The sequence below is a fragment of the Acipenser ruthenus genome, chromosome 2 (assembly GCF_902713425.1).
Source record: "Acipenser ruthenus chromosome 2, fAciRut3.2 maternal haplotype, whole genome shotgun sequence".
Taxonomy (NCBI): Eukaryota; Metazoa; Chordata; class Actinopteri; order Acipenseriformes; family Acipenseridae; genus Acipenser; species Acipenser ruthenus.
The window spans coordinates 6,932,325-6,953,977 of record NC_081190.1 but is presented as its reverse complement, the minus strand read 5'-3'; the positions used below and the strand labels follow the sequence as shown (position 1 = coordinate 6,953,977).

The window sequence follows — 21,653 nt, the reverse complement described above, 5'->3', positions numbered from 1 at the left end:
ACATACATATTATTCATGTGCATCGTAAATATAGAAAAACAGGGAGACCTTCAAATATATTTGATATTTTAACTCCAAATATGTGTGGCCAAATATTGTAGCTGTTGTTTGCTTTGTAGAGGATTGAGGCGTAGCGCACAGCCACCCCTTCACAGTCAAATATAATGAAAAGTCTGGTTTTACTACTGCCCCTTCCTTTAACTCATTTAAATGAACCCCAAAGCCATTACAGAAGGCACTAAAACCTGATTCATTTTCTGACTGAACCCCCGACTGGAACTCGAGTGCAATGGAGAGGGGATGAGCAGGAAAGCGTTGAGCGTCAGTGCATGTGAATAGCTGTGAAAAGCACGTTACAGAAGCCTGGGTGGATTGTCAGGCCATTGTGGATCACACTTCCCACTTCACCGCAAAGTAAAGTGGGAGGTATTGGTGGGAAGAGCCGAAACATAAAGAGGGATTTATTATCTTTTGATAAAATAGCCCCGGGGGAGTCAGTGGAGGAAGTGCAGTAGTTCTCTAATTCTCCAACCTCCCACATAAAGTCTCTAATCTGCAGTGAGGTCCATACGTTTACAGGTTGCAGGCTTGCCTAACGAATGTGTGCTGTGATAGCTCAAGCTGGATTAAATCCAAAACAACACATAGCTGATATTGTATTACACTTGCATGCTTGTTGTTCTGCTGTGTAATGCATCAGGCAGGGCTATAGGCATTTTCTGTACACAAAGTATTGAACTACAGTAGTCCCCAAGGGGAGAGGGGTGCAGTATAGTGGGAACTGATGTGGCGTTGGTGCCTCAGGGTAATCATGAGGAAGCAGCTTTGACTATAGTGCGTGACACTACAAGGCATGGCTGCACTTACAGTTGCGGTATCCTCTTGTGTGCACAGTAAAGGTGCCAACATTGACTGAAGGATCTTGTGTAACCCGTACTGTGCCAGCACTCTCTTTGATCGATCTGTGTGAACCTAAACTGATGATGAGCATGTGTCATGTTTCTAGATCCCAGATCTTATTGTGTTTCTAGCATTAATCATGCATAGATTTTTTTTATATTGTGATTTACCTTAATGTTCTGAATATAATCAGCACCTTTTTACACTTTGTGTGCGAAGCTCTGCGTGTTCTAGGCTATACAGGTTGTTTGTTTCAAATAAGGTGTGTTGTATACTCTGTTAATAGCATTCGATACATGATGGTGTTTTTGATAGGTTACTATACAAGAGGTGCACCGTATAGAAGGAATATATAACCCAAGGCAGCTCAGTCATGCATATTATACATGCTGCGTGTTATATTCTGTGTTAATCCCAAAGGGATTGGTCCCCCTGGGGTAAGCTTGATTCACGCTTAGGCCAATGAGCAATGAGCTCCCTCTGCTCTGCAAAGCTTAAGATATGCATCAAAACTTCTACTGTGTAATGATGGGGAGAGGAGTGAAATTGTTCTTAAGCATCATTAAAAGAAGAAAAATAGTTATAAGTCTAAAATACTTCATGAGAACACATGAAAAAATATAAACAAAAGCTGGGGATGATTTTTTTTTTTTTCTGGTACACAAACCAAATGAGTATTGGAGAAATGTAATAACTGCTGCACTAGCCAATTGTATATTTATTACCTTCCTCAGTGCAGTGAAGCACAATACTGTCCAGTGTGTGTCTGCTAAGAAGTTTGTGAACAGAGAACTACACTGTAGGTGCAGGGAAATAAAGAGGGGGCATTTCCCATTGAACTGCTGATACCTACCTGACCAAAAATGTCTGACAACACCATTTACAAATTCTGACCTCTGGAGGTACAATGAGATTAAAAGCTCTGTAGCCACACTTGCAGGTGAGCCTGGTCATTTACATAGTGGTTAAGGCACTTCCCTGTGACAAGTGCGACAAGGCTAAATCACCCCATCTGATTTTCCGCCTTAACTCGGACAATGCAGCACTGCCAGCCGGTCCCCAGCCAGGATTGGCAACTTGTCACAAGCAGGATTGGAACCATGCCTGCATGACCTGCATGCCGTGCTTTTGCTAGTGAGCCATTGTGGACCCTAGGGTTATAATACTTTTTTTTTTTACACATGAATAAAATTAATTTACATGGCACAAGGTCCATAGATTAGTTCTTGCCAGCAAATCAATCCTGCTCACCTAGAGCGAGGTTCAATTTCAAAATGCTACACAAATAACATTAATATGATAAACACTGCTACGTGTGTCATCCTACCCAGCTTGCACTTTCCTTATTTCAGTGTTTAATTCAAGTTTTGCTTAATGAGCATTTCAGGTAATTAAAGCTGGTAAATGAGGGTTACCTTCGCTGTGTTCTTCAGCGCAACTGGGGCTCAGCAGTATTTCCTGCTCGAGTTTCATTGTGTTTACTGTGCCCCTCTGTCCCTCCAGAACAATCCAGACGCATCCCAGTTTGCCCATGGAGTTTGCAAGGTTTTTAAATTGTTCTGGAGGGATACGTGACGCTGACTCAGTGATCCCTGCTATGAGAGTCTGTCAGATCAGATGCCTTTGCTGATGTGACAGAAACAACAGAACTCAGGACTCATTTCAGGACTCAACAAAGTGTCAAAAAGGTGTTTGATGCTAGTTTAGTAATATTACAAGTTTTATTTTTTTTAAATGCTGGAGACTAAATTGTTGGTATATACACCTTGATAAACCAGGCTCACATCGGCAGTAGCTTGATTGGATTACAATATGTTTTCAAGCTGGCGTCTGATACTAATGAAACCACATAACATTGTCCTGTTTTGGCTGCAAACACTTCTTCATCTCGACAGGAGGCACAGTTGAAACTTGCAGTTTAGCAATACTGTTTCAGAAATCAGACATTCTAATTACATTAAAATAATTTCTGATCATCTGCTGCTCTCACCTCACTAATAAACATGGGACAGTGAGGATAATGAGCCCTTAAACAGACTGACAGCTTGTGTCAAAGCAGGCACATGGTATTAGGAGGGGGGCCTGGTACTTTCACAAGCAATCACTTCAACCATAGTGACATTTCTGTGAATTTTAAGGTACCTGATATCGACTTCAGCTAACCATGTCTTTTTTCTAAATGAATGAAGCACATTCACTTTTGTTCTGCTTTTTTGAATGTAAAGTTATTAACATGCGTGACCCAATCCTGATATGAACGTATTACTTTTTTTTTTTTTTTTTTAAATCACATTGCACTTGTTAGCCATGCACCTGCAGTGCATTTTAATTGAATGTCCTTAAATTGCCATTTTCACATTAACCGCACTGTTTTATGGTGTTTGAAATAATTTCGAGTTGGTATCATATTTTTAAACTAAGTCTGTCTTCTCTGGAGCTTGTCTGGAGAATCCAATGTGGCCAGAATGAACAGTGTTCCTCATTCCATTCAAATCACGTGACAACATGACCTTTCAACTCTGTCAGCCCTGTCTTCTCAAAATTGATTTCTCAGAATTAATTCACGTGCTGGGATTCAAGTGAATAATTAATTAGTAATTGAATCCCAGCACAACAGTATATATAGATGCACATTTCTTTCACTCGGGGTTGGGTGTTCGTGAGTGGAGAACGGGAGAGAGAGAGAAGGAGAAAGTAAAGTAAAATAAAGTAAAGTAAATTGATAGTTGTTTTCACTCACCGTGTTTTTTCGTTTGTCTGTTCACTGTTTAGTCCATTTTGTTTATATATTTATTTTGGCGTAAGTGCCGTGTCCTGTTTTGTGTTGTGTTAAAACCTTTTTATTTTCTGTTCTGTTTATTTATTAAATGCTGAGCGAAAGCATTCGCTCAGCTCCACCAAACTCTACCTCTCGTTTTTTTTATTTATTTCCTGCTTCTGGTCTGACGCCACCCACTCCGGCCGTCTTTGTGACATGCCGTAACACCATCTTTACCAGTCTAATCATTCAGCATTCTTATAGATTGAGTCAGACGTTATGAATTAAGGGATCAATAAAAAAAGGGTTAAGAATCAATAAAAATCCTGTCATTTCTATGGTGATTCAGGACAGAACTGAGTCTTTTGGAGAGCATAAACCAAGTGCAGTAATGTAGTCAGTGCACACGTAAAGGCAGTGTTGTGTGGTGCACTGGAGTTACAGATTCTGAACCCAGTCAGTGAAATGAGATTAAAAGCTCTATCATCACATCTGTTTTTTTTTCTTTGTGTCTGCCCCGGATCTCATAGATTGGCTACAGCTGATTGCTGAGGTCAAAGGGGCGAGTGTTACATTGTGTGGTGCACTGCCGTTTGAATGAATTCTGACCACTGTCAGTGAGATAAGGTTAAAAGCACTGTAATCAAAGCAGACAAGCCCGGCTCTTTGGATTGCATACTGTGAGGTGCATGGTCGCTAGTTTAAAAGCACTGTAATCAAAGCAGACAAGCCTGGCTCTTTGGATTGCATGCTGTGAGGTGCATGGTCGCTGGTTTAAAAGCACTGTAATCAAAGCAGACAAGCCTGGCTCTTTGGATTGCATGCTGTGAGGTGCATGGTCACTAGTTTAAAAGCACTGTAATCAAAGCAGACAAGCCTGGCTCTTTGGATTGCATGCTGTGAGGTGCATGGTCACTAGTTTAAAAGCACTGTAATCAAAGCAGACAAGCCTGGCTCTTTGGATTGCATACTGTGAGGTGCATGGTCGCTAGTTTAAAAGCACTGTAATCAAAGCAGACAAGCCTGGCTCTTTGGATTGCATGCTGTGAGGTGCATGGTTGCTAGTTTAAAAGCACTGTAATCAAAGCAGACAAGCATGGCTCTTTGGATTGCATACTGTGAGGTGCATGGTCGCTAGTTTAAAAGCACTGTATTCACCAAAGCAGACAAGCCTGGCTCTTTGGATTGCATACTGTGAGGTGCATGGTCGCTGGTTTAAAAGCACTGTAATCAAAGCAGACAAGCCTGGCTCTTTGGATTGCATACTGTGAGGTGCACGGTCGCTGGTTTAAAAGCACTGTAATCAAAGCAGACAAGCCTGGCTCTTTGGATTGCATGCTGTGAGGTGCATGGTCGCTGGTTTAAAAGCACTGTAATCAAAGCAGACAAGCCTGGCTCTTTGGATTGCATACTGTGAGGTGCATGGTCGCTGGTTTAAAAGCACTGTAATCAAAGCAGACAAGCCTGGCTCTTTGGATTGCATACTGTGAGGTGCACGGTCGCTGGTTTAAAAGCACTGTAATCAAAGCAGACAAGCCTGGCTCTTTGGATTGCATGCTGTGAGGTGCATGGTCGCTGGTTTAAAAGCACTGTAATCAAAGCAGACAAGCCCGGCTCTTTGGATTGCATATTGTGGGGTGCATGGTCGCTGGTTTAAAAGCACTGTAATCAAAGCAGACAAGCCTGGCTCTTTGGATTGCATGCTGTGAGGTGCATGGTCGCTGGTTTAAAAGCACTGTAATCAAAGCAGACAAGCCTGGCTCTTTGGATTGCATGCTGTGAGGTGCATGGTCGCTGGTTTAAAAGCACTGTAATCAAAGCAGACAAGCCCGGCTCTTTGGATTGCATATTGTGGGGTGCATGGTCGCTGGTTTAAAAGCACTGTAATCAAAGCAGACAAGCCTGGCTCTTTGGATTGCATGCTGTGAGGTGCATGGTCGCTGGTTTAAAAGCACTGTAATCAAAGCAGACAAGCCTGGCTCTTTGGATTGCATACTGTGAGGTGCATGGTCGCTGGTTTAAAAGCACTGTAATCAAAGCAGACAAGCCCGGCTCTTTGGATTGCATGCTGTGAGGTGCATGGTCGCTGGTTTAAAAGCACTGTAATCAAAGCAGACAAGCCTGGCTCTTTGGATTGCATGCTGTGAGGTGCATGGTCGCTGGTTTAAAAGCACTGTAATCAAAGCAGACAAGCCCGGCTCTTTGGATTGCATGCTGTGAGGTGCATGGTCGCTGGTTTAAAAGCACTGTAATCAAAGCAGACAAGCCTGGCTCTTTGGATTGCATGCTGTGAGGTGCATGGTCGCTGGTTTAAAAGCACTGTAATCAAAGCAGACAAGCCTGGCTCTTTGGATTGCATGCTGTGAGGTGCATGGTTGCTGGTTTAAAAGCACTGTATTCACCAAAGCAGACAAGCCTGGTTCTTTGGATTGCATGCTGTGAGGTGCATGGTCGCTGGTTTAAAAGCACTGTAATCAAAGCAGACAAGCCCGGCTCTTTGGATTGCATACTGTGAGGTGCATGGTCGCTAGTTTAAAAGCACTGTATTCACCAAAGCAGACAAGCCTGGCTCTTTGGATTGCATGCTGTGAGGTGCATGGTCGCTGGTTTAAAAGCACTGTAATCAAAGCAGACAAGCGTGGCTCTTTGGATTGCATGCTGTGAGGTGCATGGTCGCTGGTTTAAAAGCACTGTAATCAAAGCAGACAAGCCTGTCTCTTTGGATTGCATACTGTGAGGTGCATGGTCGCCGGTTTGCTCCCCTGTTACTCACATTCAACACGGTAAACACATGATCAGTGTTGTGACGGTGTGATTTGAGATACATACCATCGCTATGATTTTTACCATGTCTTAAAATATAAAAGACGATGTGACAAAGACATTTTCTTTATTATTGTCTGTTTCAAATAAATAATGTAAACATGTAAAAGAATCAGATACTGTGAAAATGGATGTGCGTGTTGATATTCATGTATAGTTAAATACCAAGTGGAAGGATCTCAGCATTAAATTAATTATGATACAGTTATGTCACCCTTATTGTAACTATTCTTGGGTTTAAAGGTGTAGTGGATTGACTCGGGGGGTGGGGGGCTAGTGATAAGGGTGGGAATATAAACCTGGAGAGAGCTCATTAGAGGGGGCACGTTGAATACTCCAGAGAGCCTGGAGTGACTGAATAGATGCGTGTTCACAGAAGTACTCTATTATACAGACTGTTATTTATTTGAATGCTATTTTCAAGTTAATTTTAAAGTTACATTAAAACCCACTAAGATAAGAAAGCCATTTTTATAAAAGTGTGTTTTTAGTCTTGACTTGAAAACTGTAACAGTTCCAGGTTCCCTGACAAACGAAGACAGAGCATTCCGTAATTTAGGAGCTCTACTAGAAAAAGCCTTACCTCCCATGTTGCTTTTGTTGATCCTAGGAATAACCAGCAGCCCCACATACTTTGATCTCAGAGTGCGGTTTGGAAGATACGGGGTTGAAAGAAGACATTTGCTCTTGTGTGAATTAAACTAATTAAGAAAAGTGCAGAAGAGAAGATAAAGATGAAATGAGAAACAGGAAAATGCTGCATCCCAGACACATCAAGCTGCATGCTTTTAGAATTGGACAGTTGGCAGCAATGGTACATTGGAGCCACTTTGCAGTCTGTTTTTATTCAATTAATCACCCGATAATTCTGATAGTGCTGTGCAAAGCCTGAGAAATTGCTTTCTGATGCCGGATCTTTCACACTCAGCTTTCCAGCTAAAATTCTGGTTACAGTAAACACCCTATTATCCAAATTCATTTTGGCAGGGGACATTTGTAAAATCGATTTGATAAAATTATTATTGTAAAATTGTGTAATATGACATTCAAAAACAATATACAGGGAGAGAGGGGTGCAAATTAATTTCCACAACTGGAGAAAGTGCACAGGTTATAGGTTATAGGTTCCCAGGGCCTCTGTGTGTTATTACGATTTTACTGTATTGAATATCAATTATTTTTGCTGTACCTGATTTTAAGGGAGTAAAATAAACAATAATTTGGTCTAACCGTTACCACCAGAGAGATGGATAATGTGGAAATGAGAACTAATGAATGAAATAGAGAACACTGAACTGCCACAGTATAGCGGATCTTGTGAGAAAAGACCATGTTAATATAGACAGGCATTGTTAGCACAATAGAACACCATGCAAGGAAGCTTCAAAGGGCTAACAAAGTATAGCCTGACTTCTAAAGCTACACAGTCAAAACATCTGTCAAAGAATTTTACTTAGATCTTATTTATTTCAGTTTTCCTTTATGTAAACTGTTTAAAAAAAATAGAGATGACTGGTAGTTTACAGCATGTTGAGAGGCAATTTAACATTGGCTTGATGTGTTTGGGACTGCATGGTGGCCTTAATATTGAAGGTACCACACTTTATCAAGGCAACCATGGTGTTCTATTATACTTTTAAAATCCATTTGACCATGCTAACCTGTGCTTTACTGGGATTTTACTAAGTGTGTCTTCATGTCTTGAATTCAGTCCCCCCTCAGTGGTGTGGCTTCATTTAAAAAGCAAACAAGTGAGAAGCAGGCTGAGAAAAAAGCATGTGAGAGAGAAAGAATACTAACTGGGCAGAAAGTCACAATTATAGGAGTTAAAACAGGATTCTGATAACCATGATAAGTGATCTTTGAAAATGTCATTATTGTCCTGCTTTGTATACATTAGGAATATAAAAAGTAAGCAACTTCATACTGTGAAGCAAATGAGTTCTGCTCATTATACAAGCCGAATGGCATTGAGGTCAGGTTTGGAGAGGAGACTGAAATGTTTGTCTGTCTGACTTCTGATTGTTTTAGCTCAGAACTGTGTTTTGAAGTCATGGGTAAAAGATGTACATGCATAAAGGAATTAAAAGCAAGGTCCCTTGTGTTAGGAAGCAACAATAACAGTTACAAAGTGTAAATCAATTAAATATCAATACAAAATTGCAGTTTTTTGTGAATGATCCGTTTTTTTTTCTACTGACTGTGCTGTAATCGTTTCTAATGGGTGGCTAAGCCAGTTTCAGCTTGGTACTTCTCCATACAGTAGTTCATAAATCTTTATTATAAAGAAATAATGGTTGATTTAAATTAAAGAGCTGTCCCTCCATACATTGATTTATGTGTAAAGCACAGTGTAAATCTTTACTTGGCTCAGAGTGCTGTCAGCCTAAAGCGTCCATACCAAATCAATGATACGTATGTGAGGAAGGGCGTTTTCTTACAATATCGGACCTACTCTGGGAACAAAGGAGTTGCAGCACAGGACATTTCAGAAGCAGCTTGACTTTCAAACCACTTCAAGTCGGAATTGTGTCCAGGGATTTGCACTCAACCAAAGTGGTCAAGTCCCACCCTAATACCTTTTCATCTTTTAATTCACATTCACTGTGAAGCTAAGGAGTAGCTCTACAGAAACACACATCAACAGAGGTTCTTCAGGCTGTTCGGATTACATTCATACTAGAACATGCTGTACACAGACTTTTAAATAATCCACGCTTCTCAGTGTTCTCTTTGACAAATCCAAGGTTGAATGGGTGACGTCATAGAAATGTTTATCTGTGTGTTACTGCAATGAAGATTAAGACGTGAATGTGTGGCTATCATGGGACATGCAGTTCTATCTGAAGAGAGGGTAGAATGTGAGAAACGCTGAGAGCCTTAGGAGGATTTACAAAGGCGCTATATAAATGAAAGTTGTTTGCTTTTTTACTGTATTATTATATTGCATTGTATTTACAACTTTAACACTATAATAGTATTGTTGTTTTTTTTTGTCAATTTGTTTGCTATTGTTTCCTTAACTGACCTAATTAACATTGGGTTTCATTAATGCTGTCCAATAAGAAAAATATGGTCTGTAGATTTCTTTTTTTCAGTGCAACATATTACACCTTTAAAGGGATACATTTCTATAATATTTCATTTCCTACCTATTTAATACTCCATCACTGTGCGTGTTCTCTTTCTTCCTCTGTTGTTGTGTCCTTATTTACCAGGCTTACTAAACTAAAAGACCTGGGAATGGAGGCCCACACAAATAAAATGACACCTGAAGCTTGATGTAGTTGAGTAAGATTTCTTGTCTGTATATCCCCAAACACCCTGCTTGCTTAAAGACGTCCTGTTGTGCTGAATTTGATACATGCATACGTAAACAAACAAACGTAGTGGAAGACAGCACTGGAGGAGGGGGGGGGGGGGGGGTGGAGGCTTGAGTTAGTCAGTGTCAAATTGAACAGGACTGTGTGACTCCTCAGCTTTGAATTATTAATTGGCAGTCCTTTAAAATATTGATAATGCATTTCCCTCTGAGAAGCCAGCATTTCATTTTGGTTACATTGCGGTGCCACTTTTCTAAGATAACCCTGGAGGAGGAAAAAGCTTCCTGTTTATTGCATGATATATATATAGATCTCATTTTTCCTAGAGGCATTTTTTTAATAGTAGAAACCTAAAAGAACTTCAGTAGCACAGCCTGACTGCAGCAGTGCTTACTCGTAGTGGATATGATACCGTCTTCAGAGTTACAGTTACAGTCTTTCTTCAGTACTGCCCTGCTGGCCTCATATCAAGTTCACTAACTGCCAGGTTAAGGACATTAAAGTTGCTACATCTCCCTGGTGCATAATAAGGATTTAGAGAGCAGCTTCCTGTGTCACAGCTCTCACTAATGTCAAGCCTGTCAATACAGTTTTACATTGAGAGACGTGTCAGAGAAGTGTGTGCTGTACAAACTTTTGAGAGTGTTTGTTAAACGGGGGTTAAGGGGGGAAAGCTCAGTATCAATCAGCATTTATACATACCTTTTTGTGACGGAGATTGAACAGGACAGGTAATCCTGGGATTATTTGGAGCGACGATCGTGTGTTTGCAAAGACACTTCACTGCAAGCTCTGCGTTCTGTCAGGTGTGGGTTGCTGATAAAGGTACGTTCGTTGTTAGATCTGGGGTTTTGTCCGGTTGAAGTCTCAGTTGGCTACTAATGTATAGCAGGTGTCCTTTTAGCTTCCTGGAACTGGCATCTCCCCAGTGGCACCACTGAGTTTGAGAATGGAACAGACTCAACAATAGTGGAACCACAACCTGTAGACTTACTGTATATGAAAGATGAGTCTTTGACAAGCACATATTTTCATTGTATGCTCTGTATGTGGTGCAGGATTGAGGACGTTGGAAGCCGATGTCACAAGTTTGTTTGTGGAGCAGGTTTGGAATGAGTTGCTTGTGCTGTACAATGCAATGCAATGATACTTGTAGCTCAGCACTAACCTCGAGTGACCACTCTTAAAGGTGTAGTACCCAATATAGTCTGAAACATGTTTTTACTTAGATACAACTGTAAGAAACTAAATGAAGTAGACAAAAGTTTCCAACAGTGCCTTCTTCAGTGTAACATGCTTGTTTAATTAAGAGTGGTAAGACAGCTTCATGGAAGGAGGTTGCTTGTGCACCTGTACTTGAAACTACCTTTAGAAAATAAAAAAAAACTTGTGAATGTGTTGATGATATTCATGACAATACTGATAGCCACGCTTACAGCTGTGTAATTGAAATTCTCAATAGAACTATTATTATTATTTATTTCTTAGCAGATGCGCTTTTCTAGGGCGACTTACAATTGTTACAAGATATCACATTATTTTTACATACAATTACCCATTTATACAGTTGGGTTTTTACTGGAGCAATCTAGGTAAAGTACCTTGCTCAAGGGTACAACAGCAGTGTCCCCCACTGGGGATTGAACCCACAACCCTCCGGTCAAGAGTCCAGAGCCCTAACCACTACTCCACACTGCTCCCCCTGGACTACTCATAAAATGCAAATGAAGACTGCTTGCTACTGCGTAATGTTTACTGCAGTAATTACAAGCTGTAGAACTAACAAACTATTCCAGTCCCTCTACAAAAACAACAGCAGCTTCACACTTTTGTAGAGGGCCTGGAATAGTGAAAATATAGGTGTGATTTGTTTTTGAAGGATGATGTCCGTGCTTGTATATCAGATTGTTTGATTTGTTGATAGTCTTTTGTTTGTTTTTGTTGTAACATGTCATGCTGCTGCTGTCAGGATGTCCCTGTGAATGAGGTGCTTGCATCTGAGTGGATTAACCCTGAATAAATCACTTCTAATAAATAATAACATTGGGACATTAGAACAAGGGGTGGTGGAGGAGAGGGGAGTGTTGTACAGAATTCCAGGTGGCACTACTGCATTTCAGAAATCCAACTGATCCAACAAGTTTTCAGTTGACTGTACTTGACATCTTGGATCTCAGTACAAGGGCAGCTGTGGTGAAGTATCCTTTAAGTCCAGTGAGAGAAATGAATGAGTGGCAAAACCTTGAAAACAGCTTATTAAAATGATACATGCTATTTGCCAAGCTTACAGTATGTATTCGTCTCTTGAGCATTGTGGTTTATGTAAGCAAAAGTCAGTCGTGTAGGATTAATGTAATTTCTTATTCAGCTTTTTCTGTGCATAATAAACGAAGTGACTCAGCCTCAGCTAACTTCTTCATCAACTGGACTTCAGTAAATGTACAATGTTGTGTGGTTTTGGGAATGTATTCTGCTGTGGTAAATGCACTGTAAGAAGTATAAGCTATGATACCCATTATTTATGCAGTGATGTAAACTGCGGTTTTTATAGTGTAATACATTAAGCATCCTCTGAAACGTGGTGCTTGCTGTACATTGAATGCTTCTGTTTCTGTGCTCACGCTCTATAACTGCTCATGCAAGCAAGCCTGGCTTTTTTGTGCAGTGGTTAATACGCTTGCTTTGGGAATATGGGATTGCCTGTCAGCAACCAGCCACCACCCTGCCTTTATTTTGTTGATGACAGTACTTCACATTAGTTTGCGGTAACTGGGTTCAGGTTTCTACTATTTATTTTTTATTTTTGTCTCTAAAAAGGGAGTTGCAATAATAAGTCAGATCCACCCCCCCCCCCGCCCCCCCTCCCCCCACAAGAGTTTACAAGTCTTAAAAGCTGGGTGGCTCAATCCAAGACTCCAATCATGGTCTTGGAGGGCTATTCCACTCCAGGTTTAACAGGTAAAATGAGATCATTACATTCTTCAGGGTCTGGATGGTGGTTTAATTGGTCAAATTAAACAATTTAGAACAGGGTTGGAACAAAGACCAGGAGTGGAAGGGCTGACGCTGGCCACCCTTGATCCAGACGTGGCTTTGCCGAGTGTTAGAATGTAGCTGTTCACTGAGCTGAGTGAATACAGAAAAGCAAAGGTTAAAGGAAGTCATATCTGGAATGTTCATATCTGCGTTGTTCTTTAAGGACGGGGGAGCAGTAGATTAATCAGCCATCCACCAACACACACTAATATAACATGTTGATGGAGAGCTAAAGCAATAGCCCAGAATGTTTCCTCTGATAAAAAAACATGATACAGTGTTTCAATACAGCTGAGCTTAATTATTTAATATACAATTATATTAACTGATGTTTCCAGCAGTTGTTTTTGTGAGTGTAATATAACCTGTGAAACATGAGTACTTATTGCTATTTTATCATGTGTCAGTGGTGGAATTGTTTTTTTGTTATTTGTATGGATTTGTAGAGTATTTAATGTCAATTTGTTTTGTTTTTTTATAAAAAAAGGGTATTACTGTAGAATCTCACTAATACTACCTCAGACCTATAATCTGAACCACGTTGTCATAATGAAATGCGTGCTGATAGCAGCTGCAGAGACAATATTCAATATCATAATACTTTTATAAGTGCGTAAGACATATAAAGCATGTCTGTGTTTTGCATTACTAATTATGTATTACTGATTTTAGCTGAAATATATGAAAAATGAAAATAGTCAAATCAAATTATTTAGTACGGTACAGATGACGTTCTCCCAACAAATCACTGATCTGATTAGTGAATATTATAACTGTCTGTCTAAAGTATCCATGAATGATAAAAAAAAACCTGAGGCTACTTGTTTATACACTGAACTACCTTCTGTATGACCTGCTCTTCATTAAAATTGCGTGTCTGTCAGCTGGTATTTGTCAGTTACACCATTTAATCTTCATAAAAGCTGAATGAAACTGTCAGAACAAAGCACGGCATAATACTTTAGAAATAGATCGCAAAATAACACGACACAGGGATTTCCAAAACAAAACTGCTGAGACAGGACAATATGTTTTTATGAATATTTAAAAGCAGCAGGCTAATTTGAACCTTTTCACCTCAAACCGGATCATTTGACACAGTGGAGTTAACCAAGCTCCTACTGGACATACGTCAGCACAGTTTTCATTCTCGCCCACTGAATGTTGGGGTGGTCAGGTCAGGATTGACTGTCTGTAGTATTGAGCGTGACTGAAGTCCTCTCATTGTGTCCACAGGGCAGGGAGCAGTATGATCTTCCCCACATGCCTCAAGACTGCCCCTGAGAGACCAGCTTGACATGCTTGACATTTAGCTCATAACGATAAAAGGCTTTTTTAGAAGATTATGGATCCTTTATGCTGAATGAATCACAAAAGCTTGGGCCAAGTGAAACGTTCCCCCGAGGGACTGCGGTGAGCTACCTGCTCTTGTGAGGCTGTAAGAGTTTAACTGTTACGTTTTTTCACTTTACGTTTAACCAGAAAGTCCAGTTTTATACATTGATTTTCCACAAAAACAAAACGTTGCATTTCTTTGAAGTATGATACATTGTAAACCACTGAAATCCAGCACTGTACAGTACAACGTTGCATATCCAACTCGCTGTGGACTGGGATATAGGCAGATATGTGAAAATGTCGGATTTGTGAACATCTATAGAACATCACATTAGCTTCCAATGTGTCTGTTTCGTGTTGTGTTGTTCTTTCCCGCTAATTTAACCGAATGTTCTCATAATTAGGATGTAGTGGCTCAAGACTTAAAGGCAAACCGTTAAAAGGAAAATAAACACAGAAAAATTAAAGCCATACTTTAAGAGTATGAAAACAATGTGTGCCGTAATCGAAAAAGAGCTCATGCTTATGCTGGTGTTGGTTTCAGGATGCAATGAATCAACACATACCTGAAGGCAGACACAGGCATTGAAATTTGCAAAGGATTTAAAACATTTTGTGTGACCTGAGACAGACAAGCATTCATTACTTTCACAAAATAATTTGTTTTGTAAATGCATGATCTAAATGAATGTTATTACATTACATACTTCCTTTTGTTCATATTACATCTTCTGGCTTTTACAGTGTATGTAAGACATACCTAATTACAGGAAAGCATGTCATAGACTAATAGAAAATTCATAAGTTATGGGCCCTCTTAAGAGACCACCTGTGTTAAGAGACCACTATTAGAGTGTCCGGAGTGGTCTCTTAATACAGGTGTGACTGTATATGTATGTAATAAATTCATGCATTTACCCGTCACATGAGATTTCTGACTCAGTCACCAGTTTTCTGATACAAAGCCCATTTCTTCAATGTTAAAATGTATTTGATTATCCATCCATAGCATTGGAAAACTGCAAAATGACCATGCAAAAATACCATAGTAAACTTTTATAAGGACTGGGAACATGGAGCACAGATTTGAAGCACAGAAATTATTATTATTATTATGTGTTTGTTTAGCAGACGCCTTTATCCAAGGTGACTTACAGAGACTCGGGTGTGTGAACTATGCATCAGCTGCAGAGTCACTTACAACTACGTCTCACCCGAAAGACGGAGCACAAGGAGGTTAAGTGACTTGCTCAGGGTCACACAATGAGTCAGTGGTTGATGTGGGATTTGAACTGGGGACCTATTGATTACAAGCCATTTTCTTTAACCACTGGACCACACAGCCTCTTAGAAATGTGAGTATAGGAGATGTATCGACAATAACATGCTTCAGTGGAGCAGCCCCCCTTTCAGACATGTGAGACAGCAAACTGTGGTGGTAGGGAATAACCGTTGTGGCTGCAGAAAGCAGCTCAAAGTAGATGCTATCTCTTCTCATTATGATTAAAGCCTGCCACAAAATAAATGTTCTGCCGGCTGAAAACCATAAGCAGCCTTTTATGTATCATTTTTACTGCCACACCACTTGTATAGAAAAATGCAGTACAGGTGAATAAATAGTAATTTACTGCCATTGCACTTCAGTGCCACAGATTTATAATTGCAGTTATGTGAACAGTATTTATTAATTTATTGAAATGTATTCTTACATTAGGCTGCTTGAGATGCAGTATCTAGCTTCAAGCACTTCCTGTTGGCCTGTAGCAGCAGCATACAGATAAAGGCATATACTGTAGCATTCATAATATGATGATGATGAAAAACAGGTGTGTGGGATAAATGAGAGGAAAACTACTTCATTAAAATGAGAGGAAAACTCCTTCATTAAAATCTCTCAAAAACATATTTAAATGAGCAATAAAAAAAGCGTATGTATAGATGTTTACTGTTAGACCAATCAGTGTTTACATTTAAATACTACACTTTAGGTTGCACAATTCAAACTTTTGACAGAGAAGAAATTACCTGTAGTGTCAAGAAGCCAGCCACCATACAAAATAAAAAGGCACCAGATTGATTTTCTTTGTAAATGCATACCTCAAAAATATGGATATACTGTAGAGCAAAGAGATGACTGGCCAGCAGGAAAGGTACATGTTAACAATACCAGGCTATATAACAGGCAAACTGTATAAAGGATAATTCTAGGATGGAGGTCCATGTATTATTTTTTCTTAAAGTCATTCTCCACCTTAATGAAGTTAGACACTGCAAATTACATTCCCTATATGTAAAACGTTTCTGTTTAGGAAAATGCAAATTAATATAAGAACATAAGAGTCAATGTGGATCAATATTTATCGGGATTCAATAAACACATCAACAACCAAACCCAAACTATTACACTTTTCTTATTAATTGTTCTTCATTACTTCCCCAAAAATGCTGCTCCACAGGTCCTTTAAAATCCTTAGCAAGCAGTCTGCTGCAGTTGACAAGGCGGGTAGGTGAATTAATCCAATACTGCTACCTCAGGGTAACAATAGCAGACCGCCTCATGTCGCAGTGGGTCCTGTTTTTTGATAGGAAAGTATAATTTCTCTCCACCCACCTCTGTGTAATGTTGCAGTGGGATACGACTGGCGATGCAAAACTTTGGCTTATTGCAGTAAGCATTCAGCAGTGTGTGCAGGTTTCAAACAGCTTGTTCTCACATCCACACACATCCCTAACTCAGACTGCTGCTGCAGTGCTGCTGAATGGAAAGCAGACCCTCGCATTCCAGCAGGACAGAGCCTGTCTGTATGTATGAACGCTTCTGTGTTTTTCTTCTTATTTCGGAATGATGTCAGGAAAATTAAAAGGCTGTGGTCTGTGTTTGCTTGAACAGCTAATGAGCACGTTTTCTTGGAAGCCGAGAAGCTTATTTGAAAAGGTGCTTGTTGATGTTGGTTGTTCAAAGCGGTGTTGAAGGCACTGCAAGCTGTAATACAATTCATTGTACATGACGGGACGCAGATATTACTTAAAAAAAAAAGCTGTTGTTGTTGTTGTTGTTGTTGTTGTTGTTGTTGTTGTTGTTGTAAGTTCAGGTTATGTATAAATTGGTTTTTCAAATGGAATTATGCAGTTTTGTTTTAAACTTATTGGTTAATTATTCATAATATAAATACTACAAATAAATACATAAATAAACAAATAAAGCATTACAGCATATGCACAACTATTATCTTAATGCAATGTAAAGTTTCCCGAAGCTTGAATAAAACACTATACCTTTTAAAATAAATGCAGATTGTGTGTGCTGTTTATTTTATATGAAGAAAATATGCTTGTTAAGAACGTGAACTTAAAAAAAATAACGTTTAGTGAAAAAGAATGCTTCTCATGTACAGTATAATGCCTTTGACAGCTTATTTCAATCGCAACTCTAGACAGATATTTAGCTAATGGAAACTGTCAGCAGAAAAAGGTTCTTTTAATTAAAACTCCCACTTGAATAAAAGAGGTTTTACCTGCCCTCCCCTTCTGTAGCTGAGCGGTATGGAAATATTGTGATGAGATACAATGCCTTTTAAAAAACTTTGTTTATTGGTTTTTCTATAACGAGAGAGAGAGAGAGAGAGAGAGAGAGAGAGAGAGAGATAGAGAGAGAGAGAGAGAGAGAGAGAGAGAGAGAGAGAGAGAGAGCAGTGGTTCAAGAACGTACAGGTACAATACCACACATCAGAGTGAAAATCAACAGGCTATGAAAAGTCGGGCAGTTTGAGCTGCTCAACATGATAGAGAAAGGGCTGCCATGCTTTGTAAAATTTACCAGTAATTTTATTTTTTCTAATTTTAGAAATTCCATCACATCTCTAATCCAGTTCACTCTTGTGTAAATTGAGTTTATAACCCCCCCCAAAAAACCATATTGCTCTAATATAGCTAATGCATGGGGGGAGAGGACATAGGATCTGAAATATATAAAAGTAGGTCATCTGCATATAGAGATAGCTTCTCAACCCCCTCGAATTACACCCTGAATATCCCGCTTTCCACGTAGAGATATCGAAAGAGGTTCAATGGCAAAGAGGAGGAGTGAGAGAGGGCAGCCCTGTCATGTACCACTGTGGATAGTGAAGTACTCAGACTGCGTGTTGTTTGTGTGAACTGAGGCTGATGGGGAGGAATACAACAGTTTGATCCATGAAATAAAATTGTGACCAAAGCCAAACTTGTGCAGAGTAGCGAAATAAATAATCCCACTCAACACGATCGGAAGCCTTCTCCGCATCAAGTGAAACAACCACCTCAGGCAAGGGGGAAGTCGGAGCATATATAACATTGAACAGTCATCGTAAATTAAAATACGAATGTCTACCCTGTACAAACCCTGTCTGGGCAGAGGAGATTATAGAGGGGAGAACTGATTCAAGACGGTGTGCTAGGATCTTAGCAAGAATTTTAAAGTCTGCATTAAGCAGAGATATAGGACGGTACGAACCGCATTCAAGAGGGTCTTTATTCTATTTCAATAGTAATGATAGGGAAGCTTGGTACATGTTGAGGGTAAAGACAGAGACAAAAAGATTCTGTAAACACATCAGTCAACAAAGGAGATAGACTATGGCTACATTTCTTATAAAATTCTATGGGAAACCCATCCGGGCCAGGAGATTTACCACTCTGCATTGATCGAACAGCCTGAGTTATTTAATCTGGAGATAACAGTTCCTCTAGGTAAGCTTTAGATTGTGGATCAACAGTCGGAATAGAAAGGTTCTCAAAAAAAGACTCAATTAACAAAGGATCCGAGGACAATTCAGATGTGTAGAGAGCAGAGTAAAAATGTTTAACTTGATCATTGATCTCCTGCTGGTCTGTTTTAGGCTGGCCAGATGGTACATTAATTTGTGGGATCAGATGTGAGGCTGCCGACTGGCGTAACTGGTGTGCCAAAACTTTTCTGGCCTTGTCACCATGTTCATATATTGCAGATCGAGATTTAGTTATTAATTGTTCAGCCTGTTTTGTGGAGAGCAGGTCAAATTAAGTTTGCAAGGACAATCTTTGCTTATAGTGGTCAGGATTTGGAGAGTTAGCATGCTGTTGATCTAACAGTAAAATAAGGTCAGTTATTTCAGACAGCCGACTTAGATTTAGAGGGAGGGGTTGGATTTGTGGAAGAGCGGTCTAGTCTAGGGTGTAATGCACAGTTCATATCTCCCCGAGTAAAAGGTCAGGTGTGCATGTCAGGTAGAGAAGATAGAAATGTGGTGAAAAACTGGCTGTCATCCCAGTTGGGAGCATAAACATTGACTAAAATGAATGGCTGGTCAAAAAGAGCACCAGTAACAAACAATATAACGGCTATTTGGGTCTGCAGTCATTTTTTTACTGATTTTAGTTGAAATATCAAAAACATGAAACAAATACTAGACGAGGAATCTTTTACACGGTACAGATTATGATCAATGCTCAAAAAACAAACTAATATTCTGAACAGGGTCTGGTCTAAACTGGTTTTACTGGTTCTGCTGTACCAGTAAAACTTCTTTGAATCATGTATTACATGTCTGCAGTAGTAAGACATTGGTTTTGTTTTTTTCATTGGTTGGTCAGGTTCAGCAGCGTTAAATTGTATAGATTCTAAATTATGGTGAAGAGCGCACCTTGTAATAAATTATATTATAACAGTATAATATATCATGTAGTGTTTGATACAGAGCTTGATTCCTAAACTGATATCTAAGACTTGTTTGGATCGGGATCTGTTTGTAATATATGTGTCTGACACACTGCAAGAAGCAACTGCTCACTGTTTAAATCTCATATTTCATATCCAAAAAGAGTCAGAGCAGAGGCTCATTTTCATAATAATAACATTCTCACAAGACCTACTGCAAGCGCCAAAACTCAGTTTGAGGGTAAGCACTTCACTTCCTGTGTCATTACACTTCCTGTGCTTTAGCAGTGATAACCCCACAAGCCTAGGCCCCAGAGTGGTCCTAATACCTGCAGAACAGGAAATGAACAGGGACAGGAAACCACGTGTTTATCCCCGGACACACAGAACTCTATTTAGCAGGAAGGGCAATGGCAAATTCTCTGAAAATAATAAAACCATTTTAATAATGGTATGCAACTAACAAGGAACAACAGTTGGGAGCATATACAGTACATTGCTCTGATAAGTTCCATGCTGTTGAAATTGATGTATTCCTTATAGGAGTTGTTTCTGCATTTCTTGTTAATTAAGGCCCATGGTGTTGGGGCTGGATAAAGGTGTTGTCCAGTGAGTTAAAATATGTACAGCGAGGTGATTGTGAGAATGTTGCTGTACTAATTAGATGTGAGGACTGAGCCCCATCACTCCTGCTTGTCTTTGAGGAGTTCAGTTACGTTTAAAGGGATGAAATGAAGAACAATTGTCTTTGTGGGCTGAAAACACACTGTCTGCATCACATATATAAAAGGCTCAGGGCAGCATGTGCTGTAAGAGTTTATTAAAGCAATTGAGCCAAACATACAGAGGGTCAAAGGTGCATGAAGTGAGTGCTATTCCTTTAACTGAAACCAATAAGAGTTTATCAAAACAGAACAGCTTCAGTGTACATTAATACGTGACAGTGCATCAGTATTACTTGTATTGTAACACTTGAAATGTATTTGCTTACGATTGTAAGTCGCCCTGGATAAGGGCGTCTGCTAAGAAATAAATAATAATAATAATAATAATTAAAGAATTAGTCTCAAACACAAAGTGAATAGAATTATTATTATTTTAGTTTGTAGAGTTATGGCTCTTTAGTGTACTGTAGAAGTTGAAAGACATGCAGGGCAATCATTCAAGGATGGTTTTTATCAGTGGTTGCGTACAGGACTATAGGGTTCATGTGGAGCTGTCCAGTTGTTCAGTGCTGAAATCAGTCCATAGGGGAAAGACACATTGTGTGGTCCAGGCGTTAAAGTCCAGGGCTTGTAACCAGAAGGTCACCGGTTCAAATCCCACTTCTGCCACTGACTGACTTACTGTGTGACCCTGAGCAAGTCACTTAACCTCTTTGTGCTCCATCCTGCGGATGATATGTTAAATCAACGTCCTATTGGAAGTGACTCTGCATATAATGCACAGTTCACAGCCTACCTCTGTAAAGCGCTTTGTGATGGTGGTCCACTATGAAAGGCGCTAGATAAAAATAAAGATATTATTATTATTCAAGCTCAGTGACAAATTGTCTTTGAACACAAAATTAAAAGAAAATTAACAAAACATCTGACAGTCTGTGACAAGGCAGTGAGTGGTACGGTGTATAAATGGAAAGTCCAGACAGTAGTTTTCCAGTACAGAACGTCTGTGTTTATTTAGGTAATTCAAATAATAATCTGCCCCTCTACCAGCTATGGTATTGGGGGACACACAGGGGTTTGCAGCTCTAAATAATAATAATAATAATAATAATAATAATAATAATAATAATAATAAATAC

General features: G+C 39.6%; 1 protein-coding gene across 9 annotated transcripts in view; it reads left to right on the top strand.

The window, feature by feature from the left end:
- LOC117403682 (multiple C2 and transmembrane domain-containing protein 1-like) overlaps positions 1-21,653 on the top strand; it is a 151,947-nt gene that overhangs the window by 14,288 nt on the left and 116,006 nt on the right. Inside the window, exon 1 of one of the 9 annotated variants that reach the window (XM_058987572.1) lies at positions 10,370-10,629. The exons of the other annotated variants lie outside the window; for them this stretch is intronic. The gene's annotated coding sequence lies outside the window, so the exon portion shown is untranslated. Of the gene's footprint in view, positions 1-10,369; positions 10,630-21,653 lie in introns of those variants that run through there. 9 annotated transcript variants of the gene reach the window in all.